The following is a 16,366-nucleotide window of genomic DNA, read 5'->3' as shown; positions in this document are numbered from 1 at the left end:
AGCCACAGCAAGTCTAACCAGCCTATCTGATTTAGAATGCCACAAAGTAGGTTGTCTGCTATGTTGTGCCTCATAATATAAAGGATGAACATTAAATTATCTGCTATAATTTCAGTTTAGTAACGGTTTCAGACAGGTCTATTGATACCTCTGTATCTCTAAAATGCAGTAGTAAAAGAAAGTAGTCTAAGAATCACACAATGGTTGACAAGCTTATTGTGTTAAAATGGTGTTTTAGCTCCCCCCCCCCAACTTTCAATGTTCTGAGAGTCATTGGGGACTGCTAAGGTAGCTGCAAAACTGATTAAGTAGTTCTACTTCATTCAACCCACACTGCTTTTGCAACTGCCTTTTAAACAGTTGCAGGAAACTTTTCAAACTACCTTTCCCCCCCTTCTCATTATTTGAATTTCTACATAAACTTTTTTTTCTTGTTTCTCAACAGTGGTGACTGGCGAGTTGGCTGGGACTATCCAACAGTTGAATGGGGATCAAAACACTATAAGTTTCAGTCTCCATTCTCAAGTTCACCTATGAATTAGTTTCCTCTTGAACTCTTTCATTGACTATTATAACCTGACCATTGAGCTTTCTTTAGAACCTCCTCACTTTATGCATCAAACCAGCCTTCTCCAGCGTAGTGCCCTCCAGATGTCTTGGTGCAACACCCATCATTCCCAATCAGTATGGCCAGTGGTCCATGCGGGACCAGGGAGACCTAGGTTCAGATCCCTACTCAGCCATAATGTTCATTGAGTGATTTGGGGCCAGTCACAACCTCTCAGGCTAACCTTCTCCTAGGAATGGGATTGAATTGTGTTTGGTCCACATTTCTCAGTGGATCAACTAAGGGAGCAATTCTATGGCCACTAGACAGTGGCTAGATGGCCATAGGATATGCTGTTTTCCAGGAACCAACCTCGGAGCTCGCACTCCAAGGTAGATTCCTGGAAAACTGACCTCTCCCCATGTCTGCACTGCCTACCCCATCCTCCAGGCTCACAAGAGGAGCGTGGAGTGGGTGAAAAGGGGTAGGGCTGGGGGCGTTCCAGGGCGGGGAGATCAGATCTGCCTCTACGACACATCCAATGTGCCATACAGCAGCCTCCTCTTCAGCTCTCCCCCCCACTCCACAGCTAGACAGCCGAAAACGGTTGTCTAGCAGAAAAAGCAGTGCAGGAGAGGTGCAGAGGGAACAATCCCCCCCATGCTTCTCCTGCCCTGCTTTGGATAGGCAGTTGCCTCCGAGTTCAGAGGCAGCTGCCTATCTAGATAGGATTGCGCCCTAATTTGAACTTCCTGGATTAACATGCAGTTCAGAACACAATTTTCCCCCAGATTGTACATTACTCCAATTGTTACGATACAGTTATGGGCTCAAAAATTGCATACAAAAATGTATATTCAGGGAAGATGCATACAAAAATTTGTATATTAGACAAAGTTGGGTACAAAGATGCACATATTGGGGAAAACTGCATGCAGAATGCTATGTTAGGGGAATTTGTGTACAAAAATACATACGTGTGTGTGTGTTTTAAATAATCTATGCTCCTACCTTTTCACTCTGAGCTCCTTGAAAGAATATAAGGGTAGCTAATAAATCAATGCATATATAAATGTGCCAGTGTTTCCTGCAGCAAATGCGTAAAATGAGAAAGACATACACCCTTCTAGGCATGTCTGGGAGTGTTTTTGGTTGGCCCCAGGTTTCAAAGCATATGTACACTTCTTAAGGACATGTGTACATGGATGTGCATGAATCTAAACACCACTGTATGTGAATTGCATGAGGTAGAATGCCTAAATAGGGCTTTTGCCAAAGTAATGATAGTCTTGTCTGGCCCTGATCCCTTGGTTCTGCACCCTGACTTGATTCCTTGCTCCTGACTCCCACTTGACAGCTGCCTATCTCTCAGGTCTGACCTATTTTTAGAAGGAATTGAAAACCATTAGACTATCAAAGTGAAAATGGTATTTTCAAATGTTCTTCTGAGCATTCAGCAACCCTTCCCACAGCTCCATGTTGAGAAAGAATCCAGGAAATTGTTAAATCTGTAACTTTAACTCTGTTTATTCAACATGAAATCAGTATAAGCCTTTGCTTCAGTAAAGTTTTTGGGATTTGACCCATAGTGAAGTGTGTTATTGCATCTTGATACACAGGCCCTAACAATAAACTCAAACTAATAAAGACATGAAAAATCTAATCAACAAATTCCTATTTTAGGCTTGCTCAGGCAGGTGTGATGACATTTTCTGTTTTTTGTTTGTTTTTGTTCTCTCTCTCTCTCTCTCTCTCAACAAAACATCATATTTGATCAAAGGCAGACATACTTGAAGATGACAATTTGACTCTACCCTTGACTGTATGATGACAATTCTGGTTTGGAGTGTGTGTGTGTTTTAAAGAAGATACAGTGACAAACAATACATTGTATACACAAGGACGTTACTCAGGACAGATTCTTACACACCAAGTATTGCACATATATGTCTCATTGTCATTAATTTTAGGAAAGCAGAACGGTAAACCACACATTCTTAAGGTAGGGATGTCAGAGAATTTCGCCACGAATCTCAGGGAGGCCGAATGCCAGCGCATTCGGCCCCCCAAAATTGGTGGTGAAACAGTCTGCCCCCCCGCCCTCCCGGGACGGGAGTTACCTTGTGTGAATGTCCCTGGCGGCGGCGGCGGCGGCGGCTCCAGCGGCGGGGCGGCGGCGGGGCGGCGGCGGTGGCTGCGGCAGCCGGTCTTCTGACCGGCTGCCGCCTCCGCCATTTCCAGTAAAAAAAAAAACGTGATAGGCTACGTAAACATTTACGTAGCCTATCACAGCTAGATTTTTTAAAAATACCGAGATAGGCTACGCAAATGTTTACATAGCCTATCACGGCTGAGTGAAAAAAAACAACAACAACCGCGCATACGCAAATGTAGACGCTACGTTATTTACGTTCCCCTTATTTTCGCCGTAGTCTATGTAAATGTTTATGTAGACTAGACGTGCCAAAATATGGAATGCAAATGGCGGCGCCCATGGGTGCCGCCATTTGCGTACGCATGGTTGTTGTTGTTGTGTGTTTTTTACTCAGCCGTGATAGGCTATGTAAACATTTACGTAGCCTATCATGGCTGATTGCAGGGACGCAAATGGCGGCGGCTACGGCTGCCACCATTTGCATTCCCGGGGGTGCCTCCCCCCTGGCCAGAATTTCGGCGGGGAGGGACGGGGCGCCTCCCCCCGGCCAGAATTTCGGGGGGAGGGACAGCGCGCCTCCCTCCCACCATGAATCAAATTTTGGGCAAGGTAAGTGACTTTTGTACATCCCTGCTTAAGAGTTACCTTTATATCATTTCTCAGAGAGTTCTCGCACTGTTATATAACTGTTTCATAAGCCCTTCAAAAAGACTTACAGTGAAATTGGATGCCTGTCTACTCAGAAGTGAGTCCCATTGTGTTCAGTAGGGCTTGCTCCCATGTAAAGAGTTATAGGATTGTAGCCTTGTGCCTTTTCTTTGGTGATATCATTTTTTTTTTAAAGCCCTACCTTGCGTCTGGCTTGCCTGGCCACGGGGGGGGGGGGGAGCATTGCAGGGGGGGTGAGGAGACATGCAGGGCCACCATTAGCAGCCATGGGGTGGTACCACCAGAGGTGGGAGGGGACGGAGAGGCACCTTTTAGCTCTCTGCGCCCGTCCCAAATGCCTCTTGGACGTGCAGCTCCCTCCTGTCCTCCCTTATGCAGTGTGGGTTTGAACGAGTTGCCCTTCTAAGGACCAAGTACCATTTTTTTGGCTCACAGTCTGATTGGCTGGAGCTGTGCATCTTTTTTTCCTACTTCACACTCTAAATGAGGTGGGTGGGTCCTCTAGGTGAATCTGGTCCAATTTACGTTTAGATTTTGGTAGCATTTACGAAGAGCTGCTAGGATGGGCAATGGGTATGAGAATAGGGATGGTGAGCATTCAGAGGCAGTGTTCTGGTGACAGGTGACACCTGAGGCCTCTGCCCTAGGTTTTGTGGCCCATCGGGCGGATAAGGGTTACCTCTGAGGCCAACTCACCTCACCTACCTGGTGTTTGCAGCCCAGGAGGGGGTGACAGGAAAGTCTACCTCCCCCCAAATGGGTAGCTCTCTGGGGTGGTGATGTTGACATGCCAGTCCACAGGCTGTGAATTTTTTTTTCAACCATTTCACTGACAGCTAGCAGCTGGCACAGCTCAGTGCCTGTCCTGGGTTTCCCCTTTGCAGATATTTCAATAAATGTGGCCCACTTTGAATCCAAGCACTTGTGTCCATCTCTTTATTACCCAACTCCACTCACAATATCCCCAATCATGTTACAGTGTTCCTTTTCATGAAGCAAATATTTGGATTTGTTACTCCATAACTGCTTATGCCTAGACTGTCAGGGAAACAAAAGTGAAAGACTCAGAATGTCACCTTTGCTTTTCATGTTGCCCCATGCCCAATTAATCCACCTTTGCCAGTTCACCACCACATTGAAAGGCATAACATTGTTGTTTGCCTAAGAAGCAGGAGGGACATTCCCCCCCACCAAGATCTGTTAAAATCAGGATTTGAACAAAAGTAAGAAACATTTTACATAAATTCTTCCCAATCTTGGCTATTGGTTAGCAAAGTTCAGGTTAGTAGCAGCTGTGGATGGAGTGGTATATTAAAATATGAAAAACCATTCACCTCTTCTCAGCATGGGAGAGGTTGCTTTCTTCCCCACTGTCGGTCTGAGGGAACTATTGGCCTTATTTCCTACTTTATCAGCCCTAGAGCCTAGGCCTAGCCCTAGGCCAGGATTCTGGGGGGAGGGACGGAACGCCTCCCCCCCCCACCATCAACATAATCCGCAAAAGGTAAGTCACTTTTGTACATCCCTAGTTTTGAGTCAGCCCTGTATAAAGCACAGACCAGGCAATAGATTCCTGAGCATGCGTGAAATCTGAACTGACTTTTGATTCCTTGCTTGATCCCTGACCCAGCTTCCTGTTTGCCCTTGGATTCTGATTGCTCTTCAGTCAAGGCTCCCACTTCCAGGCTCCTGACTCCCTCCAGACTGCTGCCCATGGCCTAGCCCTGACAAGCTTCTCCTTAATGTGCTAGTCACTATATACAGTGGCACTCAAAAATATAAGTCCCCGTTTGCACAGTGGTACAGTCTAGAATTCTACCATCTCCTATGCAGATTGGCTGTTGGACACTGATCTGGAGAGGCAGCATTAAGAATTGCTCACTTCCTGAAAGATAGAGTAGCTCTCTGAGAATAGGAGCAGACTGTATACAATCATAGAATCATAGGGTTGGAAGGGGCCTACAAGACCAGTGAGTCCAATCCCCTGCTCAATGCACGAATCCAAGTCAGAGCATCCCCCACAGATGGCTGTCTAGCCTCATCTTGAATGCAGACTCACAAGTGAAAGAAAAGCATTGTCGGAACTGTCAAGAGAAGCAGAGGAGAGGCAGTGAAGCAGTGCATAGGCCTAATCATGGGAAGGCATGACAACTGAGTGAGCAGCTCAAACCCTCAGGGAAATGTATATACCAGCTACCCAGCAACTCTATACCCCCCTTAACCTCTTGCCTGAAGTGCCTTCAGAGAGTCACAGGAGCACAAGACTCCAGGCCAGAGCACAGCCCATTAAGCCCTGCTGACTGCGTGCTGAGCAATAGAGATCGGAGTCATGCTCTGGGCCTACTTTCAGATACAAGAGCTCCATTATGACCTGTAACATATTAGAGAAAGTTGTCTGCTGCCCAGGCCCAGTGCTAAGGGTAGGCATGGTTGGGCATGAGCCAAGGTTGGGTATGTGCCACATCCCAGCAGGATCCTGCTGACAAGAGCCCTCTGGAGTTGCTCCTCCCCATCACCAATCCAACCTGCTTGTTTATCTGCCTCTTGCCTGACCCAGACAATGATGGTGGCATGAAAGAGGAGCAGTAGATGTCACTGCCCACTTGCTCTCTGCCTGTCAAGCAAGCAAGTGGTAGCAATGATGAGAAAGAGGAGGAGGAGCAATAGTAGATGGTGACAATAGTGGTGAGAAGGTAGACTCACTGAGGGAGGGGGCCCATTAAGGAGGTCCTGCCCAAGGACTTTCAAAATACTGGAGCCAGCACAGGGGTAGGGTACCTTGGGAGGCACCAATAAAGATGTCCAGGTGTGCATTGGTGCCTGTGGTGCCTGGGCTAAACCCTTCTCTTGTCTTCATTGCTGAATTCAGAGGAAACATACTAGCACCTTATCCATGAGCTAGGCTCTTCCCCAATAATCTTCTAATTCATATTGGAGGACTGGCAGGGCCAAAGAACTTTGCTCTTCCATGGCATGCTACTTTAAGAGTGTTTCCAGAAACAAGTGCTTTTTATATAAAATTTATATGAGCAAGTGGGGGTGCACATGCCAAAAATATTGGGTTGCATCCAAACTAACTTGCCCCATTGCTTTCACTGCACTTACTGTAAGCATGACTAAATTTGGATCCAAACTTGTGTCTGGGAAGAGGATTTGTAAAGCCATGTCTTGTTCTAGGAAAACTAGAAAAACCCTGCCTTTCCATTTCTATTTGCATTTTTAACAGCAGCAGCAATTATTTAAGACATGAGCTTTTACCTTGGATGACTTACACGATATTACATGTTCCTCATCCACTTCACTGGGAAATGCTGACTTCTTCCCATGGCCTTTGTAGTGGAGTCAAAGGTCAGGATGAAGACTGCATAGCTTTGAAAAGAATATTTGCATAAACTATGATTAGGGATGTCAGAGAAATCTGCAAAAGAACCAAATGAATTGGGATCATGAATCTGACCCACAGATTCCACAGCAGTCCAGCTTTTCTCCTGTTGGGTGGATTCTGTGGACTTGCAGACTGGTTTTCTAACTTTCCCAAATTTTGCACAAATTCTGTTGTAGAAAAATATGCAACATTAAACAACAACAACAACAACAACAACAACAATGCCAATTTCCCCCATGGTCTAAAATGAAAATGCCAATTTGGACGTAAGTGTGCATTGTGCAAATGCAGATTTGTGCAAATTTGGAAACAAAAAAACAAACAAACAGATGCCGTCCATGAGCAAACGATGGAGCAAAAGGCACCTGACAATCTGTGAAACAAAGGCGGAATGGATATTACACAATCCTTTCATCCCTATCTGTGATATTGGCTTTTTTTTTTACATGGGTTAACTTTGCATTTTTGCATATACCAGGGAATGATAAGTAGGGAGGGAAACAAATGCAATTCATCGAACCTGGCATTAATATTCCCCAAACAGCTCTATTATTGCATAGCTCAGCCTTCAGTTACATCTTTTCTTTTCTTTTTTTCTTAGGGAGGTAGGGGTATGAGAAAAATGCTTCCTTGTTCTTTGTTTCCCCAAGCATTTATTATTACTTTTTCGGGGCCACACATGCTCCATTCCACTTATTTAAATTCTTCTCTCTTCTCTAGCTGTAGCCAAGAGCAGAGCACACAGTTAACTCATTGGCAATTCCAGGCATACACACACTTCCTTCTCAGTACACATCCTCAGAAACTCATCAAGTGTGTGTGTGTGTGTGTGTGTGTGTGTGTGTGTGTGTGTTTTAGGGTGAATCTGCCCACAAAGCTATTGGGAGATTCCATAGAACAGTTGTGAACTAAAGTATATTTTCTCCGCCCCACCCCTGCCAAACACAATGTGCTTTGTAAAATCTACTTCAGCTTGAAGAACTTCTGTGGGAATAAACTCAATTTCAGCTCAGTTCTTTGCATAAGAAAATAATCCAGAGCCAAGCTGTATTTACATGATAGTTTGGAGATTTCAGGTTCCATCATGGGAACCCAGACCACCTTCTTCTAGTTCCTTGCCTGTTTGGGATTGGGGGGCACAACTGTTGAAAATGTTGACTTAGTTATTAATTATTGCCCTCACTCTGAAATGGGTTTTCTTTACCCTCAGAGATGTGAGCTCTGATTGGCTATGTAGCATGGTGACATTTTTCCATTCATTAAATGAACCCTAATTATCTGGAATCGCTTGAAGGACTGATACAGGAAATAGTCGCCTCACTGTGCATTGGCTTTGTTTGACCTCGGTGACAATACCAAGTAGTCGAACGTAATTCGGTACATAGCATTATGATGTTGTCTCATCTCTGATTGGCTGTGCTTGCTCATATGACTAAGTGAGGAAGAAAAGGACACAAGATGAGGAAAAACGTGCTGAAGTAGCAGCAAATGCAACAAAAAATGGCAGTGAAGTGGATTGAAAAAAAATGCAATCCTCACAATGCAAGGGTTTCTTGGGAAACAAAAAATCTGCAACCCCAAAAACTTGAACTGGGAAAATACGCAACATAGTCCTGATGGATATAACATGGATGAACCAGTGTATGTTGAATTTGTACTGTATAGTGTAAAATGACAGAGATCCGTGGTAAAATAACCCATGGCTGAGACATTCAAGGTGAATACTTCAAAGCAGCTTGAGGAGTGAATATAAAACTTAACACTGCCATTAGTAATACTAAATATGCTCAGCTCATTTGGCCATATATTAAACAATCTCCCTTGTTTCATAACAAGAATGAGAAGAGAAAAATAGATTTTTTAAATATACCTAGAGAATAATTTCTGTTACGATAATGAGGAGGAGGAAGAGGAGGAGGATAAAGATGATGATGATGAACTGCTTTGGGGAAACTTTTTTTTTTTAAGTAGCTTAGATGTATGGAAATATAAATAAATAAATAAATAAATTTGAGTCCCAGCTATTTCAATGCATCTGCTCTAAGTATGGTGAAGTCTAGATTCAACCTGTGAGAAAATAACATGTTGAAAGGAAACTGAGATGAGATTATCTCTTCAGCACAGAATAACTGCATATTGTGCCAAAGAACTAACCCATTCTATTATGGGTTTCTCCCCTGTTAAGTGCTCTGGACCTATGCCTGGGCCAAATGTTTGTTTTGGGGCAACACAATCTCAAACATGGACACCCCTCACCTCACACAGCCCTGATTTTGATTTTGTTGATTATATCGACTGCCACCCCACCAGCACACCATGTTTACATTCTATCTCTCTCCTGGTTCAGGCCTTGAGTAAATAAATACACAGATGCCCGTACTGTTAAGACCTTCATCTGCAGTCCTTCTAACAAAACATAATAATTGAACATATTAAAATTTTACCTGACAAAAATGAGGTTTTTTTCAGAGGCAGGCAAGTACAACATGGTCATCTCCATGCTGGGAATAGCTCTACCTATGGAATATGGCTGGTGCAGATGGCTGAATATTCCATTTCAGTTCATTTTGTATATGAATTTACCCAAAATATTGAAGTTCTTCATATTCAGGAGAGAAAGGAGTTGAGATTTTTGAATTTATTCTTTAAACTGAATATGGGGAAAAAAACCTGACAGAGTCACCCCTCGCTGGGCCATTTATTATGTTCTTATGTACTAGAAGTTTGCTTTCCCTTACACAGAACTTCACAAATTGTAGGGCTATCTCTCTCACATGATCATCTGAACTGTTAGGAATGAAAACGCATCCAGTCCCTTGCACTTCCTCTTTGAAACAGGATTCACTCCCACCACAATTCATGCAGCTAGGGATGGATGGACTCACCTCCATCCGGTTTCTCCAGGCGCTTACCATGCAAGACACTGGAGTGCCCGACAAGTGCTACGGGGCCACCCATCCTCTTAGCGAGTAAATGGACCATTCATGCCTGTAATGGTCCATTTACATATCCAGTAAGCCATTACATATCCAGAAAACCCAGAGCCCCCATTTTTACACAAAATGGTGGCTTGCTAAGGGGACAGGCAGCCACTTGGCACTCATGCACTGCGTGAGTACTCAGCGAGTGGGTCTGGTAAGTGGTGGCGGCTCAGCAAACGGGGTCTGGGAGGCTGAGCAGGGAAGAGTCCATAGGACTCCACCCCCTTCTTGGACTCCCACAACATCCCTACAGGCAGCAAAGATGTAACACAAAGAACAGGTACAATTTAGTGTAAGGCCGAACAAGTACACTTGAAAGTCCGCCAGTCATCTTATGCATATTGCAGAGAAGAAATGAGTATTTTAATTTTTTTGTTTCTAAGTAGGATCCTGCATGAGTTGTACATTTTCCCAAGAGGATCTGCAGTCAGGAAAACCTCTGATCTGCACATTCTACCACTGCCTTGTACCATTTGCCTCTTCACAGAGAACTGTCATCATAACCACTGAGCATCAGTGTGTAAAATAACATCTATGTTAATCTCACACCATTTTCTCCTTGACTTATCCCTCCCATTCTGATAAGATCTCCATGTGACATTTAGGGGATGTGTCAGCTTAGTTTACTTCTGTTGTGTCAAAGACTCTGGGGTCCCTTTCTCTGGCCACAGGCTATCAAAAAAGATCTCCGTGTTAAAGGACAACATCATAATCCTTGAGATCAAACATAACCACTTGCACATGAAGAGGAGAGGCACCCATCCAAGATCACAGGCAGAGGTCTTTCCCATTATGTCTATGTGATCTTTTTTTAACTGGAGGTACCATTGGATTAAACTTGAGACTTCCTGCGTGCACTGTATTATTGAGCTATTCGCCTTCCTAAGAGAGATAAAGTCACTACCAGGAATAGACGAATCTGTCAATTTCAGTTCCTCTCAGTTTTTCCTTCTTACAATCTTAAATTTGGTCCATCCTGAAAATTGAGATTGTTTTTGTTCTAAAAGTACACGTGAATATTCATATGCATTTTTGTGTGCATTTCACCTCTTAAATGCATTTTTGTACATGATTTTGCCTGATACGTACCTTTTTTAACTAGAAGTTTTCCTAACATAATGCATTTTTAAAATCTAATTTTCATGAATTTATGCATTAATGGGTGCACTTTCCCCTAACATACATAGTTGTTAAAAAAAAAAAAATAGAACTCCACAGTATAATCTGGAGAAGTGCAAATTTCAAAGGATAATTCAGTTTTGATTCGCCTGTTGGTTTGAAAGTCTGACATTAGGTAATTTTGCGTTCAGATGTGGACTGAACAAATTTCTCCCCCCTCCCTCATCACTACTGATTTTTTCCTAATAGAAAATGTGGAGGTGGAGCTGGAGTTCCTTCTTGAGCAAAGAACCAAAAGGGAAGGGCAAAGGGAGTTTCAATTTCTAATGGGCAGCACTTTCCTTGCCAGCTCAATTCAGAATTGGCTTGGGATTTGCTAGGGATTTGGGGGAACTCTCAGGGCAAAAGAACTTCCCTTTTTCCCCCAAAGTTGTCTCCTGGAGCATAAGGTTGGCATGATGATGTGCCCGCACTAAGACTAGTAAAAATCACCTCAGAGTGCTGACGCATCTGTGTTTTGTTGTGGTTCATTTGAGGTCTGTAGAGCTTTCTCATCTGGCCTATGGGGCTTGGGCTTCCTCTGTGGGAGCACACCCAGCCCACCTACTCCCCTCCCCAGGCTCCACCCTGGCCTTAAGGTTACCAGGGGCTTGGAGAGGAATCCACTTGTTACCTCCAAACTGCAATTGCAGATATCAAGAAGATTCCCTTTGTTACATGATGTGCTCTAGTTAGATCCATGTACAACCTTGCACACGTTCTAAGGAGACTCACACACTTGCTTATAAGGAATCTTTAGACATTGGCGATAGATCGTCTATGGCTTAGAAGGTGATTCCCACCCAAAGAGGTTCACACTCAGACACTGTTGGAGAGGATAATGCCACACTGGCACATTTATTGGGGTTTACAAAGATTGAAATGCACAATCTAGTCTGGGGGGAATTAGCTGAGCAAATGGATTTAAGACTTAGGATGCTCCAGCCTTAACCAAGTTATGCTTTGGTGGGGAAATTCCTGGTGCGTTTCTGGTAGGGATGGCAGAGAATTCCGCCACGGATCTCAGGGAGGCCGAATGCCAGTGCATTCGGCCCCCTGAAATCTGTGGCGGAACGGCCTGCCACCCCCCCCCCCGTGGATCCCTCCAGAACGAGACTTACCTGGGGCGGATCTTCCGGGCAGTGGATCCCCCCCACCATCAGCATAATCCACAAAAGGTAAGTGATTTTCATTCATCCCTAGTTCCTGGTGAAGCTGAGCTTCAGGCCTAGAAGTAGTTGTTAAGACTGTAGGAAGGAGTCTTCCTGAGTCTCGAAGCACACACACAACAGACACAGAGAGGCAGTGGGGGGAGGGGGGGAGTCTACAATTTCTACAAAGAATCTCTAAAAGCAATATACCTTTCCTTGGCCAAAGCCCTTTCCTACAGACAGGAACTAGTGCGTGTTGCAGTTCTTGGTCTCAGGTGAAGAGGAAGGAAAGCAGAGGGCCTTGACTGAGGCACGGCACCCACTGTTGCCACCTTGCTCTGGCAAGCAAGGAGCTTGGTGATTTCAGCGATTTCAGCATGGAGGCTTTCCTCTGGGAGGAGAGACTCTTGAGTGCTTTCAGCAGCAGTGTGGCACCATACTCCTGGAGGCGCGAGGCACCTAGTGATTTCAGCAGCATGGCCCCCACCTCTAGGAAGAGGGGGACTGGGGACTGCCCCAACCTGAGGCTTCTTATACTGTTCAGAGAAAGGCAGTGGCATCACAACTGTGATGATCCAGACACTGCTCATAGGGGCTGGAAACGGTGCTACTTGCTATGGGATAAAGAGTGGGTTTACCTTCCATCCTGTATAACAAAAGAGGGCGCTTGGGGATGATGGCTGTACTTGCTGGAAACAGAAGTCCTACTTACTGTCTCTTTTAACAAAATATGTTAATGACTGTCTTAAAGACAGGTGTCAAGGCTGGAGTTCAACAACAGGAGTATACTGCAGGTAGTTGACTAGGTAACTTACCAGATAGCACTCTTGCTATCCAGCACATTCATGTTTTGTTGAATTTTGACCCCCACCTTTGCCTTTGGGGAATGCATTTTAAGAAGTCCATTAGAATGGCCTGACCCAGTCTTGCATGATGTTCTCAACCCCATTCCTGTGCCTTTCTCCCACCTTTGCTGAGGCTGGGGATGATGACGACGCCTTCATCATCCTTGCTTTTTGGCTGTGTCTCAAAATGGAGTCAGTACTGTTTGCTCAAAAGAGAACTACTTTGTAACACCTTGTGTGCCACTCCCCTCCCAATGGAGAGCAAGCAGTGCTCAGGGGAATGCCCTTGTTATCTCGAATCAGATAACAAGGGGATTGGGGGAGTGGTAGCTGTGCACTTCTCTGGTGTTTGCAGGAGGTTTGTAAGCACCAGACAAGTACTTCTCCATGTGGAGAAGGTGAAGATCAAGCAAAACTGGGCAGTTGGGCTGAGCAACTTCCATTGCCCCATGTCCTCTCTTTTTTGTTGTTTATTTGGTCAGTCGCTTCCAACTCTTCGTGACTTCATGGACCAGCCCACACCAGAGCTTCCTGTCGGCCGTTGCCACCCCCAGGGTTGAGTCCGTCACCTCCAGAATATCATGCTGGAGCTTGAGCACCTCAATGACGTCATGAGCTAAACCGTGAAGGGACACCCAAGACGGGAAGATCATGGCAGAGAGGTCAGACTAAATACGATCCCTGGGGAAGGAAACAGCAACCCACCCCAGTATTCTTGCCATGAAAACTAAATGGATCAGTACGTCCTCTCTACAAGGGGAGAAAACAGCTTCACCATTCATTGGCCTTCTCCAACAGAAGCGGCACCATGTGCAGCAATGCCAGGTCCCAGTGGAAACACCAGGAGGAACATACACCTGATGTGCCTGCTGGTAACCAAGTGATAATCAGATGGTGTGCTGTCATTTGGCCTGCGGAGGGTTGGGTGGGAGGTCATCTGGCCCCAACCAGTTTTGGTTGCCTCTCCCTGCTCTAGGGTTAAGTTTTGCTGTGTTCTGGCTCAGTTCAATCCTGGGACACCTCCTTAAACCTAATAAACTCTTCTCTCCTTCTACCATGATTCTGGGCCAGTCTGTCCTTAGAAATTAGTAACATGGAATTAGGGATGGCGGAGAATTTCTCCATGAATCTCCGGGAGGCCGAATGCCAACGCATTCAGCCCCCCAAAATTGGTGGTGAAATTCTGGGTGACTTTAAAAAAAAAAAAGCGCGTACGCAAATGGCAGCACCCATGGGCGCCGCCATTTGTGTTCCTTGTTTGGGCAGGGGTAGTCTACATAAAGATTTACGTAGACTACAGCGAAAATAAGGGCAACGCTATTTGCGTTGCCCTTATTTTCACCGTAGTCTACATAAATCTTTACGTAGACTACCCCTGCCCAAACAAGGAACGCAAATGGCGGCGCCCATCGGCGCCACCATTTGCGTACGCGCTTTTTTTTTTTCCAAAGTCACCCGTGATAGGCTACGTAAAGATTTACGTAGCCTATCATGGCTGACTTTGAAAATCTAGCCGTGATAGGCTACGTAAATCGTTACGTAGCCTATCACTTTTTTTTTTACTTTACTTTTTTAATTTCGTGGCCGGGGAGATGGGGCGCTCCCCCCTGGCCTGAATTTCGGCCGGGAGGGGCGGGGCACCTTCCCCCCACCAAGAACTTCGGGGTGAGAACCAAAGCCCCTCCCTCCCACCGCGAAGCAAGCTGCGGGACCAGGTAAGGGACTTTCGTCCATCCTTACATGGAATGTATCATTTGAATAAAATGAGCAGCTCATGCTGAATTCAATCTACCGGGGGAGGGGAATGCCTTGGCTTCACAGTTCAATGTTCTGATGCTCAAGCTGCACATCAGTCATTTTCTAATTCAGAGATAACTTCAGAACTCCTTATACTCATTACAATAGAATGTTCATTCATCAGTACTGCACAACACTGGCCCTGAGATTTAGTGTTTCCCATCATCTTATAAAAAATCAATATACTGCCACCCTCTATCTCCTCTTACAGATAGAAAGTTATAGTGCCTGGCATATTTTTAGGGAAGTTGTCATCATTCCTTTCCCTTTACATAGCAAGTCAGCATACTCTGGGGTTCTTTGTGTCTAGGGAGGTACAGATTTTGTTAAATCTGTTCTGTCTGTGTTTCGTGGATTGTCAGGTGTCATTCATTCCATCATCCAGTCATTGACAGAATCTGATTCTTCTCTATATCCTGAACTTGGGTTCACATTGGAAAGTGCACGCATGCACAAAAGTGCACTTCCAAAAATGTGCAACCCCGCCCCCCCCCAAAAAATCTGCATTTTTATGTTTTAGCTTTTGGAGGGAAATGTGAATTTTCAGTAGGGGTGGACGAAAGTCACTTACCTTTCGTCGAAGCTTGTTCGCGGTGGGGGGGAGGCGCTTCACTGCTCCCCCCGCGAAGTTCAGGCCAGGGGGGAGGCTTCCCGCCTCACCCCGGCCGAAATTCAGGCCGGGGAGGAGGCTTCCCGCCTCGCCTGGCCGCGAACTCGAAAGTTAAAAAAAAAAAAAGCCCCTGTGATAGGCTACGTGACGATTAATGTAGCCTATCACGGCTAGATCTGCAAAGTCAGCCGTGATAGGCTACGTTAATCGTCACGTAGCCTATCACGGGTGACTTAAAAAAAAAAAGCGCGTATGCTAATGGCGGCCCCCATAGGGAGCCGCCATTCGCGTTCCTTATTTGGTTGCTGTAGTCTACGTAAATCTTTATGTAGACTACGGCGAAAATAAGGGCAACGCAAATAGTGTTGCCCTTATTTTTGCCGTAGTCTACGTAAATCTTTACGTAGACTACAGCAACCAAATAAGGAACGGGAATGGCGGCTCCCTATGGGGGCCGCCATTATCCGTACGTGCTTTTTTTTTTAAAGTCACCCGTGATAGGCTACGTGACGATTGACGTAGCCTATCACGGCTGACTTTGCAGATCTAGCCATGATAGGCTACGTTAATCATCACGTAGCCTATCACGGGGGCGTTTTTTTTTCTTTTATTGGAATGGCGGCGGCGGCGGCAGCCGGTCGAAAGACCGGCTGCCACTCCCGCCCCTCACGAACACCTGCCGAACCGCCGGCCGGACCCGCCGCCGGGAGGGACATTCGGCGAAGGTAAGTCCCGTCCCGAGCGGGGTGCGGGGGGTGCGGAGGATTTCTCCCCGAAACTTGTTTGGGGGGCCGAACACATTGGCGCTCAGCCCCCCGAAGTTTCGGGGAGAAATTTTCCGCCATCCCTAATTTTCAGTAGGTGTTTTTTCCTCATATTTTTTAGTATTTTTTGTATGACTCAATTTGCATGGAATTCTAGAAAGTTTTTAAAAAACTGTCTGCACATCTGTGGAATCTGCAAGATTCGTAAAAAGCTGGGCCACTGCAGAATCCTTGCGTCAGATTCATAGAAATCCAAACTCATCCAAATACCCACTAGTTTGCCCAGCCACCATTTTGCATAAAA

The sequence above is a fragment of the Heloderma suspectum genome, chromosome 4 (genome assembly GCF_057233095.1).
Source record: "Heloderma suspectum isolate Gila_16-S chromosome 4, 16-S_ref, whole genome shotgun sequence".
NCBI classification, from domain to species: domain Eukaryota; kingdom Metazoa; phylum Chordata; class Lepidosauria; order Squamata; family Helodermatidae; genus Heloderma; species Heloderma suspectum.
The sequence above is the reverse complement of the archived record's forward strand: the minus strand, read 5'-3'. Positions refer to the sequence as shown.